The 16,667-nt window shown below is 44.2% G+C and overlaps 1 long non-coding RNA gene and 2 other non-coding genes across 4 annotated transcripts in view; all 3 read left to right on the forward strand.

The window, feature by feature from the left end:
- Nucleotides 1-16,667, forward strand: part of LOC122892950 — a 66,097-nt gene that overhangs the window by 5,214 nt on the left and 44,216 nt on the right. For both annotated transcript variants that reach the window (XR_006381543.1, XR_006381544.1), the window contains one exon: nucleotides 1,861-2,009. This is a non-coding gene — a long non-coding RNA (uncharacterized LOC122892950). The remainder of the gene's footprint in view (nucleotides 1-1,860; nucleotides 2,010-16,667) is intronic.
- Nucleotides 2,194-2,286, forward strand: LOC122895167. Its single transcript, XR_006382147.1, has one exon. It is a non-coding gene; the product is annotated as a small nucleolar RNA SNORD116 (small nucleolar RNA).
- On the forward strand, nucleotides 3,467-3,558 carry LOC122895169. The gene has a single exon (XR_006382149.1). It is a non-coding gene; the product is annotated as a small nucleolar RNA SNORD116 (small nucleolar RNA).

A 16,667-nucleotide genomic window follows, 5' to 3' on the forward strand; every position in this document is an offset into this window, starting at 1 on the left:
ATCCCCTGGCCCCTGCTCCTCCAACTCCCTTGTGCCTTGTCCACTGAGGGAAGAGACATTTTGGACACCCAATGGGAGGAGGACCCTGGGCCAGAAGTGGGGCATATTTCGTCTGTAGCTGCTCCACGTCGAAGGGCATGAGGTCCGCTGTGGCGGCTGGGAAGCCTCAGGGATCTCCGGGACGGGGCAGAACGGTGACTCCGATGACATCGCCTAGGCCAGAGCATCCATTCTTTGGGTCCCGGCCACCGTGGAGTTTTACATGGGGTGGGAGGGAGGCTAAAGGGCTGCACGCATGGGGGCCGGGAGGAAGCCCTGGGCAGAGACCAAGGCAGCTAGAAGCATCATCCCAGGAAAGACTCGGCCATGCAATGCTGGCATGGGAGGCGGTGGAACCTCCACCGCAGGGCCATTTCTCCCCGTGCTGGAGGTTCACGTTGAGTAAGGCTGCCCAGGTGACTGTGAGCCACGGGTGTGCATGGAGTCCAACCATGGTGGGTATGATGGGTTTCCTCGCGGTTGGTGGCGGCATCACCTGGGCACCCTAGTGGTGCCCGGCTAGGTTCGGTGGGGCATGTCATATCTGGAGGGTGACGCCCTTTGCAAAACCTTACACTGGCATGGCAGTGGATGCGTTCATGGAGAGGCTTCTTCAGGGTGGGTTGGTTGCCGGCACCTGCCTGCTTCCCACAAGTCTGTGTTGCCAGTTGGACTGCAGCAGGCAGAATGGGGGGGGCCAGGGTACGAGAATGGCTCTCATACGAGTGGCAGAGAGGCTGCGGGATGTGGGAGCATGCCGACAACGCCTTGCTGCCTGCTGGTCCAAGTCACATGTGTTTCCGGAGTGGCCTGCATTTGGGATAGATTTAGGGACCCCGGGCCTGGAGACGGCTGGGTTCTGTGGTGGGCCAGGCAGTGCTCCGGGTCAGAGGCTCAGCCTCCTGTGCCACCAAAGACCTGGGCATGCTGCTCCAACCCGTGGGCAATTTCAGGCCAGGTCCCACAGCCCCAGAGCTGCTGGCTGCGCTGGTTTCTGAGGTTTCCAATAGGAGGCGGGAGTAGGGGTGGTGTCACCGCCTCACGCGGCTTGCTTCTGAGCACGCAGGAACGAGGGGGACATGTCATCCTATGGGATGGGTTTGTGGTCAGCCCCTTGGGACCCGGGGTATCTTGAGTCTGAGGTGGGTTTTCTGTATGGAGGAAGGGAGGGGATTGGGCCATGTCAGGGAGGATAGCAGCGTTGAGGCCCACTTGCTGGGAGGCCACTTGGTCCCAATAGGAGCCCAGGGCTCATTGCTCCTGGGGTGATTGCCCTGGAGCTAAGGGGATTTCCCCCGGGTTGGTTCACTGATGCCGCATCGTGTTGCTGGGACGTGCATCTCCTTGTCGGGCCGAGTAGGTGCTGGGTGCGTTGGGAGGTGGCTGGTTGGGGAGGTGCTCCCTCTGGGATCATACCCCTCGGGGGAGGGCGAGGTTGCACGGATGCCTCTGGTGCTCACTGGGGATGCGCCACAAACGGGCCCTGTGTGTACCCCATGGAGGAGACTGGTTTTGCCATATATGGTCTAGGGACTCGTTTCCATTAAAGGACACAGTGTGAGGGCTGTCCCACGTCTTGAATCCACCACGTGCCCCCCCACTCTCTCCCCTTCCTGCCCCCCTTCCCTCCATACCCCCGCCGCCCGACCCCGTGTCTGCACGCTTGGAGGCCTCCATGTGTAAACATCAGTCCTCAGGCATGGGACCAGGCACTGCCCATCGTAGGGAGAGGTAGAGCAGAGTGTCCCCACTGCGTGGCACTGGCGTGGAGCCCCACAGATGTGTCCCTGGGCTGAGGTGCTCCTGTAACTTCTCCCCAAGTCCCAGGTGGAGTTGACTGGATGCGAGTGTTGGTGACAGTTGGTGAATCCCATTTTCCTGATCCGCGATGCCCTGCCTGTGAGGCGAGGACACCCCTGCAGAGGCAGGGTGTGTAGGCTGCCGTCACCTGGGAGTCACCCACACCTGCGGTAAGTGTCTCGCCCCTGCCACCACGTGCCCAGGTCTTTCCCGAGGCTTCATTGGCCGAGAATGCCCCCCTTGGCCGCCCTGTGGCCTGGGGCTGGGTGTTCACAAGGGCCAACATGTCTGAGCTCAGTGGCCGTGCCAGGCTAGAGCCGGCCCTTTGAATGCTCTGTGTCCTGAGACGTACTCAGATCGATGATGACTCCCTACAAATGCATTCCTTGGAAATCTGAACAAAATGAGTGACAATCCCTACCGTCATCCTCATCAGAACTGAGGTCCAGCACATGGTTCCCCACCAGGAAGTCCGAGTGAGGGAATTAGGCCACCCGAGATCATTACCGTGAACTCGGAGTGCTCAGCATGTGGGGATGTCACCCCTCTGGCTGAGTAACTGCTCCTTTTTGGAGGGAGACCGCCCCCTCCTGTAGCAGATGGCCAGCAGGGACCAGGGCCCTGAGCCACTGAATAATCCGTATGTAGGCATTGGTCCTCCGTCCCAGCACCAGCCCCCCATCGTAGGGTGAGGTGGAACAGATTATCCCCACTTCTGTCTGTGGCTTGATCCTCCGCAGACGTGTCCACCTTGCTGTGGCACTCCTGTCACTTCTCCCCATGCCCCAGGTGGTGTTGGCTGGACATGGGTGTCGTAGACATCAGTGAGTCCCATTTGCCTGATTCAGCCTCCTGTGCCACCAAAGACCTGGGCATGCTGCTCCAACCCGTGGGCAATTTCAGGCCAGGTCCCACAGCCCCAGAGCTGCTGGCTGCGCTGGTTTCTGAGGTTTCCAATAGGAGGCGGGAGTAGGGGTGGTGTCACCGCCTCACGCGGCTTGCTTCTGAGCACGCAGGAACGAGGGGGACATGTCATCCTATGGGATGGGTTTGTGGTCAGCCCCTTGGGACCCGGGGTATCTTGAGTCTGAGGTGGGTTTTCTGTATGGAGGAAGGGAGGGGATTGGGCCATGTCAGGGAGGATAGCAGCGTTGAGGCCCACTTGCTGGGAGGCCACTTGGTCCCAATAGGAACCCAGGGCTCATTGCTCCTGGGGTGATTGCCCTGGAGCCAAGGGGATTTCCCCCGGGTTGGTTCACTGATGCCGCATCGTGTTGGTGGGACGTGCATCTCCTTGTCGGTGGTGTTGGCTGGACATGGGTGTCGTAGACATCAGTGAGTCCCATTTGCCTGATTCTCAATACCTGGCCTGCCTGGAGAGGATGGCCCTTTAGAGCCATGGGGTGTGGTTTGTGGTTATCTGAGAGTAGCCTGTGTCTGCAGTAAGTGGCTTGCCCCTTTCACCTCCTGCCCTGGTCATTCCTGTGGCCTTCTGTACCAAGGATCACTCCCCTGGCCATGCTGTGGCCTAGCCATTTGTTTTCATGAGGGCTGACACGCCTGAACTCCATGGCTGTCCCAGGCTAGAGTCCTACCCTTTTCACGTTCCATGTCCTTAGATGTTCTGAGATTGGTGATGACTCCCTACAAATGCATTCTTAGAAATCTGAACAAAATGAGTACTAATCTCTACTGTCATCCTCACTGGAAATGAGTTCCAGCACGTGTTTCTGCACCCAGGCCACTTGAGAATATTGCTGGAGCTCGTAGTGCTTGGCACATTGAGATGGCACCCCTCTGGCCAGGGAACATCTCCATGGCAAAGGAAGACCTGTCCCCTCCTGTAGTGGAGGGGGCCTCTACCCCTCCCTTGCCTTTTTGCCTTGTCTGTTCCAGGGCTGAGAGGTTTTGGATACAGGATGGGAGGAGGGCCTTGGGCCAGGCATGGGACATACTTCCTCCTTAGCTGCTCTGCATCAGAGTTCACACAGCCCACCATGCTTGCTGGGCAGGCTCAGGGGGCTCTGGGCCTGGGCAAGGTCGGTGACTCTGATTGCATCCCCTGGGCGAGTGTGTCCACCCTGTAGACTTTGGCCAGTGTGAAGGTTTACAGGGAGGTGGGAGGGAGGTCACAGGGCTGTGGCACATGGGGGCCCCGAGGAAGCCCTGGGTAGAGACTGAGGCAGCTAGAACCATTGTCCCAAGAGCAACCTGGCCTTGTGACATCAATGTTTGTGTCTTGCGGATCCCCCGTGCTTGGGTTTTGGACAGGAGCCTGGAGGACTATCCAAGGCTAGGAGTTGGGCAGGCTTCTTCATCTGTTGCTTGGCAGAGGGCACATGATATGCTGTTATGTTTCCTTGTGGTTGTCTAGTATATTTAGTGTCATTTGGGTCTTGATCTTTTTGCATTCCTGTCTACCCTGCCTGGGATATACCATCTTTTTAGAGTGTGTTTCTTTGCCTCTTATTTCATTTTCCCCTTTAAATGCGTATCTTCTTTTTTTGAGTCTGCCTGTCATCTTCACTTGCTTAGGTAGGATCACAGTATAAATGATTTTTTTTCAACTTTTTACTTACTAGATGTGTTATAGTATTTGTGTGATTTTTCTTTCTCTCATCTTCACACTTTTTACTGCAAAATTTTTTGTCTATTTTTATTTTCTGTGTTTCCATATATGCTGCTTATTTTTTTCATTTTTAGAAATTCTCACATCAGTAAGCATTTTGTCCTGAAAACACTGACATATCTCTCAGGGCATTGTGGCACTTCAGTGACAATGAGACTCTGCCTATTCTAATCAGCAAGATAAAATCTGGGTCATCAGTGATTCTGGTCTCCATGATCAAGTTAGTATGGATCAAGGTCTCCTAGGGTAAGAAAATCCTGAGTGCTCAGTGTCTACCATGTATCTCATTCTGATGGTTGCCTCTATAAATGTTCCTGGGTAAATTATGACTCCACAGATGGATCTTCTTGAAATATGAATGCAGTGAGTAACAAAAATAACTTCTATAAGTGAAGTCATTCCAACCCATAGATCATGCTAAACAAAAATGTGAAGGGAAGTTTAATTTGGTCCGCAAGTGTTACCAAAAAAAAAAAAAAAAAAAAAAGTACTGTGGTATTTGAAAAATAAAATGCTGGCATGTGCTGGAGGAAATGAACTGTAGAAAGGTCTATATAACCAATTGCAGAATGTTACTATAACTTTTGGCTGCCAGTATCTACAAGTCTACAAGACAAGTATCTATAAGTCATAAATAGATCCTGTGGGATCACCACTTAAATAATAAATTCTGTGAGAAATATCTGTGACTACCTTTGACCTATTTATATGTTTGAGTTGCCAGAATCTTCTGAGTCATGATCGGTGTCTCTAGTGTGACTGGATTATTAAAATCCAAAGATACTATTAAATTTTATTTATCATTTTCTATTAAGTGGAACAATTGTATTTAAATTGAAAAGTAGGTACCCTATATACAATCTTCATATTTTAATTTGCTTGTCATCCCAGTCACTAGGCATGATTGGAACAGTTGTTTACACATGTTTTATTTTTTTCTATAACCTGAGCAAGAAATTTCATATACTTTCAAGTGATGGCTTCAACTACATGCTAGGTTAAACATTTTTAGATGTGAGATGATTATATTTAAAATTATTGGATTCTTACATGAATTTCATTGGCCACTTTCATATATTATCAGTGGGTTTCTAATGTGTTTAGAGAAACACTCTAGTTATAATACATGATTTTGTATGAGCGTGCTAGGAAAATTTTGAGAAAAATATCTTAGAAGCAATTATTTCTGTACTACTTTTTTTTTCATTTTTTTCCAATTTATTTATTTTCAGAAAAACATTATTCATTATTTTTTCACCACACCCAGTGCTCCATGCAAGCCGTGCCCTCTATAATATCCACCAACTGGTACCCCAACCTCCCACCCCCCCGCCACTTCAAACCCCTCAGACTGTTTATCAGAGTCCATAGTCTCTCATGGTTCACCTCCCCTTCCAATTTACCCAAATTCCCTACTACTCTCTAACGCCCCTTGTCCTCCATGATATTGGTTATGCTCTACAAATAAGTGAAACCATATGATAGTTGACTCTCTCTGCTTGACTTATTTCACTCAGCATAATCTCTTCCAGTCCCGTCCATGTTGCTACAAAAGTTGGGTATTCATCCTTTCTGATGGAGGCATAATACTCCATAGCGTATATGGACCACGTCTTCCTTATCCTTTTGTCCGTTGAAGGGCATCGTGGTTCTTTCCACAGTTTGGCGACCGTGGCCATTGCTGCTATAAACATTGGGGTACAGATGGCCCTTCTTTTCACGACATCTGTGTCTTTGGGGTAAATACCCAGGAGTGCAATTGCAGGGTCATAGGGAAGCTCTATTTTTAATCTCTTGAGGAATCTCCACACTGTCCTCCAAAGAGGCTGCACCAACTTGCATTCCCACCAACAGTGTAAGAGGGTTCCCCTTTCTCCACATCCTCTCCAACACATGTTGTTTCCTGTTTTGTTAATTTTGGCCATTCTAACTGGTGTAAGGTGATATCTCAATGTGGTTTTAATTTGAATCTCCCTGAGGGCTAATGATGATGAGCATTTTTTCATATGTCTGATAGCCATTTGTATGTCTTGATTGGAGAAGTGTCTGTTCATATCTTCTGCCCATTTTTTGATGTGTTTGCCTGTTTCGTGTGGGTTCAGTTTGAGGAGTTCATTATAGATCCTGGATATCAACCTTTTGTCTGTACTGTCGTTTGCAAATAACTTCTCCCATTCCGTGGGTTGCCTCTTTGTTTTTTTGACTGTTTCCTTTGCTGTGCAGAAGCTATTTATCTTTTTTCTTTTTTTTTTTAATTTTTTTCAAATTTATTTATTTTCAGAAAAACAGTATTCATTATTTTTTCACCACACCCAGTGCTCCATGCAAGCCGTGCCCTCTATAATACCCACCACCTGGTACCCCAACCTCCCACCCCTCCACCACTTCACTCCCCTCAGATTGTTTTTCAGAGTCCATAGTCTCTCATGGTTCACCACCCCTTCCAATTTACCCAAAAGCACATACCCTCCCCAATGTCCATATCGCTACCCCGCTTCTCCCAACCCCCCTCCCCCCAGCAACCCACAGTTTGTTTCGTGAGATTATGAGTCACTTATGGTTTGTCTCCCTCCCTATCCCATCTTGTTTCATGGATTCTGTGCAGAAGCTTTTGATTTTGATGAAGTCCCAGAAGTTTATTTTCGCTTTTGTTTCCTTTACCTTTGGAGACGTATCTTGAAAGAAGTTGCTGTGGCTGATATCAAAGAGATTACTGCCTATGTTCTCCTCTAAGATTCTGATGGATTCCTGTCTCACGTTGAGGTCTTTTATCCATTTTGAGTTGATCTTTGTGTACTGTGTAAGAGAATGGTCCAGTTTTATTCTTCTACATATAGCTGTCCAGTTTGCCCAGCACAATTTATTGAAGAGACTGTCTTTTTTCCACTGTATATTTTTTCCTGTTTTATCAAAGATTAATTGACCATAGAGTTGAGGGTCCATATCTGGGCTCTCTACTCTGTTCCACTGGTCTATGTGTCTGTTTTTATGCCAGTACCATGCTGTCTTGGTGATCACAGCTTTGTAATAAAGCTTGAAATCAGGTAAGGTGATGCCGCCAGCTTTATTTTTGTTTTTCAACATTTCCTTAGCGATTAGGGGTCTCTTCTGATTCCACACAAATTTTAGGATTATTTGCTCCAGCTCTTTGAAGAATCCTGGTGGAATTTTGATCGGAATGGCATTAAAAGTATATATTGCTCTAGGCAGTATAGACATTTTAACAATGTTTATTCTTCCGATCCAAGAGCATGGAATGGTCTTCCATCTATTTGTGTCTTCTTCAATTTCTTTCATGAGTGTTCTGTAGTTCCTCAAGTACAGATCCTTTACCTCTATAGTTAGGTTTATTCCCAGGTATCTTATGGTTCTTGGTGCTATAGTAAATGGAATCGATTCTCTAATATCCCTTTCTGTATTTTCATTGTTAGTGTATAAGAAAGCCACTGATTTCTGCACATTGACTTTGTAACCCGCCACGTTGCTGAATTGCTGTATGAGTTCTAGTAGTTTGGGGGTGGAGTCTTTTGGGTTTTCCATATAAAGAATCATGTCATCTACGAAGAGAGAGAGTTTGACTTCTTCATTACCAATTTGGATACCTTTTATTTCTCTCTGTTGTCTGATTGCTGTTGCTAGGACTTCTAATACTATGTTGAACAAGAGTGGTGAGAGTGGGCATCCTTGTCTTGTTCCTGATGTCAATGGGAAGGCTGCAAGCTTTTTCCCATTGAGGATGATATTTGCTGTGGGTCTTTCATAGATAGATTTGTTGAGGTTCAGGAATGATCCCTCTATCCCTATACTTTGAAGCATTTTAATCAGGAACGGATGCTGGATTTTGTCAAATGCTTTTTCTGCATCAATTGAGAGGACCATGTGGTTCTTCTCTCTTCTCATATTAATTTGTTCTATCACATTGATTGATTTGCAAAAGTTGAACCATCCTTATAGCCCAGGGATGAATCCCACCTGATCATGGTGGATAATCTTTTTAATGTGTTGTTGGATCCTGTTGGCTAGGATCTTGTTGAGAATCTTAGCATCCATATTCATCAGTGATATTGGTCTGAAATTCTCCCTTTTGGTATAGTCCTTGCCTGGTTTGGGGATCAGGGTAATGCTGGCTTCATAGAAAGAGTCTGGAAGTTTTCCTTCTGCTTCAATTTTTTGAAACAGATTCAGGAGAATAGGTGTTATTTCTTCTTTGAAGGTTTGGTGGAATTCCACAGGGAATCCATCAGGTCCTGGGCTCTTGTTTTTTGGGAGGTTTTTGATCACTGATTCAATCTCATTATTAGATATTGGTCTATTCAGTTTGTCGATTTCTTCCTGGTTCATTTTTGGTAGTTTATAATTTTCCAGGAATGCATCCATTTCATCTAGGTTGCTAAGCTTATTGGCATATAACTGTTCGTAATAACTTCTGATGACTGTTTCTACTTCCTTGTTGTTCGTTGTGATCTCTCCCTTTTCATTCATAATTTTATGAATTTGGACTTTCTCTCTTTTCTTTTGGATTAGTGTAGCCAGTGGCTTATGGATCTTATTGATTCTTTCAAAAAACCAGCTTCTAGTTTCATTGATACGTTCTACTGTATCTCTGGTTTCTCCCTCATTGATCTCAGCTCTAATCTTGATGATTTCCCTTCTTATGTGTGGAGCTGGTTTGATTTGTTGTTGATCCTCCAGTTCTTTAAGGTGTAGAGACAGCTGGTGTGTTCTGGATTTTTCAATTTTTTTGAGCGAGGCTTGGATGGCTATATATTTTCCCCTTAGGACCGCCTTTGCTGTATCCCATAGGTTTTGGACCGAAGTGTCTTCATTCTCATTGGTTTCCATGAATTGTTTCAGTTCTTCTTTGATCTCCTGGTTGATCCAAGCATTCTTAAGCAAGGTAGTCTTTAGCTTCCAGGTGTTTGAGTTCCTTCTGAACTTTTCCTTGTGATTGAGCTCCAGTTTCAAAGCATTGTGATCTGAGAATATGCAGGGAATAATCTCAGTCTTTTGGTATCGGTTGAGTCCTGATTTGTGACCCAGTATGTGGTCTATTCTGGAGAAGGTTCCGTGTGCACTTGAGAAGAATGACTATTCTGTTGTTTTAGGGTGGAATGTTCTGTATATATCTATGAGGTCCATCTGGTCCAATGTGTCATTCAATGCTCTTGTTTCTTTATTGATTTTCTGCTTCGATGATCTGTCTAATTCTGAAAGAGGTGTGTTAAGATCTCCTACGATTAGTGTATTCATATCAATATGACTCTTTATCTTGATTAACAGTTTTCTTAAGTAATTGGCTGCTCCCATATTGGGAGCATAGATATTTACAACTGTTAGATCATCTTGGTGGATGGTCCCTTTAAGGATTATGTAGTGTCCTTCTGTATCTCTGACTACAGTCTTTAGTTTGAAGTCTAATTTATCTGATATGAGAATCGCTACCCCAGCCTTCTTTTGAGTCCCATTGGCATGAAAGATGCTTTCCACCCCGTCACTTTCAGTCTGCGTGTATCTTTAGGTTCAAAATGGGTCTCTTGTAGACAGCATATAGATGGGTCCTGTCGTTTTATCCAATCTGCAACCCTGTGCCGTTTTATGGGTGCATTTAGGCCATTCACATTGAGAGTGATTATTGATAGATACGTTTTTATTGACATCGAGTTACCTTTGAAGTCTTTCTTTCTGTAGACTGTCTCTATATTTCTGTTCAATGCTATTCTTGGGATTTTTCCTCTTTTATAGAACCCCCCTTAATATTTCCTGCAGTGTCGGCTTGGTGGTTGCATAGTCTTTTAAGCCTTGCCGGTCTTGGAAACTCTTTATCTCTCCATCCACTTTGAAAGTCAGTCTTGCTGGATAAAGTATTCTTGGCTGCATGTTCTTCTCATTTAGTGCCCTGAATATATCTTGCCAGCCTCTTCTGGCTTGCCAGGTCTCTGTGGACAGGTCTGACGTTATTCTGATGGGCTTCCCTCTGTAAGTAAGGAGCCTCTTTGCCCTTGCGGCTTTCAAGAGATTATATCTACAATTATAATTCCTCAATTTGACTATCAGGTGTCGTGATGTTTTTTTGGAGTGTATAATCTTGGGTGGAGACCGTTCAGCCTCTAGTACATGAACGCTGGTTTCATTCGCGAGATTCGGATAATTTTCATGAAGGACTTGTTCCACGATATCTTCTAGACTTCTTTCTTTCTCCTCCCCTTCAGGAATTCCAATAATTCTGTCATTGGAACGCTTCATGGCATCATTTATTTCCCTAATTCTGCTTTCGTGGGATCTAAGCTGTTTGTTCCAGGCTTCCTCCTGATCCTTTCTCTCTATCTGTTTGTCTTTCAGATCACTAATTCTATCTTCTGTCTCAGTTACCCTAGCTTTGAGGGAGTTTAGATTAGATTGGAGCTCACTGAGAGCATTGTGGACCTCCTCCCTGGTAGCTTTAAGCTCCGCCCTAACATTGTGAACATCCTGTCTGGTCGCTTTCAGTTCAGCCCTAATCAATTCTGTTTGGTCATCCATGGCTTTCTCCAACCTAGCTATTGCCTGGATAATTGTTAGCTTGAATTCTCTTTCCGACATATTGTCTATGTTGATAGCCGTTAGCTCTGTTGCAGAAGGTCCATCCTCTGTATTTTTCTTCTTTTGGGCATTCCTCCTCCTAGTCATTTTGGTGGGAGAAGACTGAACAGATGTAGCTGGATGTATCAACTCTGGTGCAGTCAAGGTGCACCCTGGAACACTTCTGAGCAATCAGGATTCCCCACCCAAACGAGAGACAAAAGAAAAGAAAAAGGAAAAGAAGAAAAAGAAAAAGAAAAAAAAGAGAGAGAGAGAGAGAGACAGGAAAGAAAGGGAAGATGAAAGAGAAGGTTCAGCCCAGATGGGCCCCAAGGTAAAATTTATGAAGTAGACAAACAAAAAGAGATAAAAAGACTGATACAATTATATGGCAAGAGAAAGAAAAAAAATTTATATATATATGCAAATAAAGAAAGAACGTCGTCAAAAAGAACCACAAGTGTAAAATTTATATGCTATCAGGACAAACTCAAAAAACACAGAAACACTGGTGGAAGAAGATGGGAGAGTTCTTATAAATTCTCAGTGTGTGCGAGGAAGGTTGTTTTGATTCTTCCTGGATGTATCTTGATATCTTTGTTAAAGGACTCAACTTTCCTAAGATAAAGGGGATTAAAAAATTGGTTTACCTATAGGGGTAGTATTGATTGGGGAAAGGGGATTACTTTGAAGTTAACTCTATATGAATATTAGAGGATAAAAATAAAAAGAATATACTAAACTAAACTAAAATTTTAAAAAAAATTTATTCAAAAAATAAAAATGCAAAAGAAAAATATAGGTGTATATATCAAAAAGTTCAGGTTAGAAAGGTATTATGGAATTTGATGTACTGTACAGCTCGCTGTGATGGTAAATAGGTTAAAAAAATTACCTATGTGTAAAAAAAATATATATATATATATATATATATATATGAACCGGAATAGTGGAAACGAGTGAATAATACAAGTTTTCCTATGAAGTAGTGGTGGTTCTCTTGTAGTCCTTTTTTTTTTTTTCTTTCTTGGTTTGTTTTCTGGGGGAGGGGCCTGCCACGTCGGTTGTCAGTCAATGATGTTTCCTGAGTTGAGTCCCCCCGCCCCCCTCAAGGGGGTGGGCTCTGGGGAAACTGGTTTTTTTCAGGCTTTTGTTCTCTGATGGTTTTTTTGCTTGTTCACTTTTTTCCCTCTCACCTTGACCGCCTTTGATGGTTTTTATAGTATTAGAAGAAATCAAACCACACCCTGATCTCCGTCTCAGAGAGAAGCCTCAGTCTGGGTGAAGAAGCTGAATAAATTCCCCCTTGGACGCTGGCAGTGCAGGTTCCAAGTTGCAGACCCTGGGGACGCAGGATCTTTTGCTCGTCCCCAAAGCCAAGGCAGTGGCGGCTGTCTGGGAGCTCCCGACCGCCAGAGAGATTCCAAGCAGCGATCGCACACTGAGATTTTGCCACCGGCCCGGCTGGGAGTGCCCGGCTTGCGCGCACCTCTTTTCAGAGGCGGCTGTGGGTCGGGCGCGCGTCTGGGGCACTGAGAACCGGGCGCTGGTCTGTAAGCCGCAGGCTGGGCTTTTGCGCGCCTCTGTCTGGGGAAGAGTTTCGCGCGCGCGCGGCTTAGGCTTTGAAACAATGGCGCGGGTCAAGAAGCGCCGGCCCGGCCTCAGTAATCCAGTGGAGCTCGAGAGACGTGCGCGCGTATCTCAAGCTTTGTGGTAGGGCTAGCGCACGTTCTGCAGACCGGCGCAGCTCCCATCCCCTCACAGGAGCCAGAACCCACGTGCTCTGGGGCGCGCTGGTGGCTTAGGGACCAGGAGCTGGTTTCTCAGCCGCACTCTCTCAGCCTCCACGCCGGGGAGGCCATCTGGGACCGGGGACTTAAGCCCCTGTCCCTAGCCACCCCGATTCCCACAATTTCCCCCCGCCATCCTTTGCTCTTCTGGAGTGCTTTCAACCAGTCTCCAAGTTAATGCTGGTCCCCAAACGCAGGGCACTCTCGCTCGTATTGGGGTATTACTTTCCCACCGGTCACCACTGGTGGCTCCCTCCCCCTTTTGTTTATCTTCTGATATCAGTCCGCTGTTCCCATTCCGCTTTACCTGCTCACTGGCGTCTTCTGCCCCTGTAGAGATCCAGACGTGTATAATTCTGATCTCAGGCTGATTTCATGGGTGATCGGAGTTCTTTGGTAGGTAATCAGCTCACTTTGGGATACCAGCTGAAAAGACGCCTCTTCCTACTACCCCGCCATCTTGTCCCCCCCCATTTCTGTACTACTTTGATCAAAATTTGAGCATAGTCATTCTTGTCATCAGATGGTCCAATGACTATCCATTATGAATTCTTATAACTTTTTATACTAAATATTCCACTAGGAAAATTTTGTTTTGCAATTTCTCTATTTTCCTATATAATTTGTAGACTGAGTGTAGTATTAGAATTCCATGGACTTTCATCACTGCACCAATGAAGTGCTTATTTTGAAATGCTCCCTTATCTGGAAAGGAAAGAAACAATTGACCCCTGATACAACACACAGTTTATAGTAAATTTATGTATCTCTCTTATTATTATTATTTTTTTTCCAATTCATTCATTTTCAGAAAAACAGTATTAATTATTTTTTCACCACACCCAGTGCTCCATGCAAGCCGTGCCCTCTATAATACCCACCACTTGGTACCCCAACCTCCCACCCCACCGCCACTTCAAACCCCTCAGATTGTTTTTCAGAGTCCATAGTCTCTTATTATTTTTTAAGTAATCAAAAATTTAATTGAGTTAGTGGACAGTTAATACAAACTATTATTAGCATCAATAATCCATTGGGTTATGTGAAGCTTCAGTCTCCCTTATTTTCCATATTTTATTCTTTCCCCTACTTCAAATAATCAGAAACAGCCTACATGTATAATAAATTAGTATATTTTTACATAAAGGTACATAGTAAGTCTTGTCTTTTGCCATTTTGGCAGATGGTCATATATACCTTTTAGATTTCCACATTTATAATTTTACCACAGGCAAGTGTGGACCAAACACTGGGTTTCATATAGATGGTTTATTACTTCTCCTTGATGTATGACATGAATAAAAGTATTGAGAATAACTCTGCCTCCCATCCTTAAGGGCCACTGGGAATTTTAACATCAGTAAGCATTTTGTCCTGAAAGTGCTGACATCCCTCTTAGTGAATCGTAACACTCCAATTAGACTGGCTATGCTAGTCAGCCATGAGGCCGGGTCAGCATTTCCCAGGTTGGTAGAATCCTGATTGCTCTAGTATCTATCACAGCTCTCATTCTAAATATCTATTTTATAAATGTGTTTCTATCAGTAAAGTCTTCAAAAATGGGTCTTGTAGAAATCTGAACAAAATGAGTTCACTTCTATAGAAATCACTTCTATAAGCTGAACTCCAGGATAGGGACCATGCAAGGCATAAACTCTGGAGAATTCAGTTGATGAGGTAGTAGTACCAACAGGGTATTTGAAAGCTAACCAGAATGTATAAATTAAGGGAAAGTAATTCTATAGTTGTCTACAAGTATCTAATTGTTGGGGAAAATGGCAACATTTTATTTGCTGCATGGGTAGCATCTATGTACTCATAGTAAACAGACCATGGATAACCAACTCATGAATAATGAACTCAGTGGAAAATGGCTATACATACCCTTAAGTCATTCATGCTATTTTCTTAGAAGACTCTTCTGAATGAGGAGCAGTATATTGAGATCTATTAGAGAACCTATTTGAAAGAACTTATGAGTCTCATTTGTCCTTTATCTCAAGTAGAACAAATGAATGATGATTTTTGAGTTGATTTTATTCCTGTGAATGTTTTAGAATGTATTTTAATTAGATTGGTGATAGAGTCATGGGAAGTGGAATAGCTTTTTTCTTCTTCTTCTTCTTATCATCCAAGGGGCAATTTTCTAGACATTAGAGTAAAGGGTTCAGGTAGATAGTACATGAAACATTTTTTAAATAATAAAATAAATAAATTTCTCATTCTTGGTATTCAAGATATATTTCACTGACTGATATTTCTTCAGCTGATTTTATAAGTATTTAAAGGTGGATTATAGTCATAATGGATGACACTAAGGGGGATAATTGGGGAAATTTTGACACCAGACGTTCTATGCTACTCTCTTTCAAGGAGTGAGTATAATTTTCTTGTCAGGTAGGTTGTCTCATGCATATCTATATATTTAATTCCTTGGAACCTGTTAATTATAGATATTTAATTAGGAAGGTTTTCTTTTCAATGCTTCCCCCAAGCATTATTGTTTGGAAATGACATTGAAATTGCCTGAAATTGTTCTTTCTACACCACTGGAAATGTTGATGTTGTTACTTTTACAAATACCCCTTTCTAGAAATGACCAGAACACTGATTTCCAAAGAAATTACATCTTTTTTTGGCTTTTTTGAAAAACTTAATTTCTTTTCAGTGTAACAGATTTCATTGTTTATGCACCACACCCAGTGCTCCATGCAATACGTGCCCTCCATAATACTACCACCACCAGGCTCATCCAACCTCCCACCCCCCTCCCTTTCAAAACCCTCAGATTGTTTTTCAGAGTCCGTAGTCTCTCATGGTTCATATCTCCCTCCAATTTCCCTCAACTCCCTTCTCCTCTCCATCTCCCCATGTCCTCCGTGTTATCCCTTATGCTCCATAAATAAGTGAAACCATATGATAATTGACTCTCTCTGCTTGACTTATTTCACACAGCATAATCTCTTCCAGTCCCATCCATGTTGCTACAAAAGTTGGGTATTCATCCTTTCTGATGGAAGCATCATACTCCATAGTGTATATGGACCACATCTTCCTTATCCATTTGTCCATTGAAGGGCATCTTGGCTCTTTCCACAGTTTGGCGATCGTGGCCATTGCTGCTATGAACATTAAGGTACAGATGCCCTTCTTTTCACTACATCTGTTTCTTTGGGGTAAATACCCAGTAGTGCAATTGCAGGGTCATAGGGAAGCTCTATTTTTAATTTCTTGAGGAATCTTCACACTGTTCTCCAAAGTGGCTGCACCAACTTGCATTCCCACCAACAGTGTAAGAGGGTTCCCCTTTCTCCACATCCTCTCCAACACATGTTGTTTCCTGTCTTGCTAATTTTGGCCATTCTAACTGGTATACGATGGTACCTCAATGTGGTTTTAATTTGAATCTCCCTGATGGCTAGTGATGATGAACATTATTTCATGTGTCTGAATAGCCATTTGTATGTTATTTTTCATGGATCACTCATTTATTTTTTTAAATTTTTATTTAAATTCTGGTTGGTTAACATACAGTGTAATATCAGTTTTAAATATACAATATAGTCATTCAGCAGTTTCTACAACACCTGTTTCTCATCACAGCAAGTGCACACTTTTTTTTAAACTAGTTAATAATTGGTTTTGCAAAAGTTCTGTGAAACTAACCAGGGTTAGGTTTAATAATTTTTGTAGTCATCTGGGGCTTCTGTCTCACTTATTTCCAAGAATAATATCAGAAAAAATCCTAGTAAAGTAGCAAGTTAGTATATTTTATATGCAGGTAAATAAGGAACCATTCAGTCTTTTCCATGGTTGACAAATGGACATATATACTTCTCATATTTTCTTAT

This window comes from Neovison vison, chromosome 13 (assembly GCF_020171115.1).
Source record: "Neovison vison isolate M4711 chromosome 13, ASM_NN_V1, whole genome shotgun sequence".
NCBI classification, from domain to species: Eukaryota; Metazoa; Chordata; class Mammalia; order Carnivora; family Mustelidae; genus Neogale; species Neogale vison.